Source organism: Sapajus apella, unplaced genomic scaffold (assembly GCF_009761245.1).
Source record: "Sapajus apella isolate SASKATOON/1434 unplaced genomic scaffold, GSC_monkey_1.0 scaffold14, whole genome shotgun sequence".
Classification (NCBI taxonomy): domain Eukaryota; kingdom Metazoa; phylum Chordata; class Mammalia; order Primates; family Cebidae; genus Sapajus; species Sapajus apella.
The window spans coordinates 1,312,361-1,312,583 of record NW_022436954.1 but is presented as its reverse complement, the minus strand read 5'-3'; the positions used below and the strand labels follow the sequence as shown (position 1 = coordinate 1,312,583).

Genomic DNA, 223 nt, shown 5'->3' with positions numbered 1-223 from the left:
GGGCCTGGGAGCAGTTCTGGGTGGGTTGGGGTGGGCCTGGGAGCAGTCCTGAGTTGGGGTGGGCCTGGGAGCAGTTCTGGGTGGGTTGGAGTGGGCCTGGGAGCAGTCCTGAGTTGGGGTGGGCCTGGGAGCAGTTCTGGGTGGGTTGGAGTGGGCCTGGGAGCAGTCCTGGGTTGGGGTGGGCCTGGGAGCAGTTCTGGGTGGGTTGGGGTGGGCCTGGGAG

General features: G+C 68.6%; 1 protein-coding gene across 10 annotated transcripts in view; it reads left to right on the top strand.

Annotated features, from left to right (window-relative positions):
• ANO1 (anoctamin 1) overlaps positions 1-223 on the top strand; it is a 205,658-nt gene that overhangs the window by 136,699 nt on the left and 68,736 nt on the right. The gene's annotated exons all lie outside the window — the stretch shown is intronic.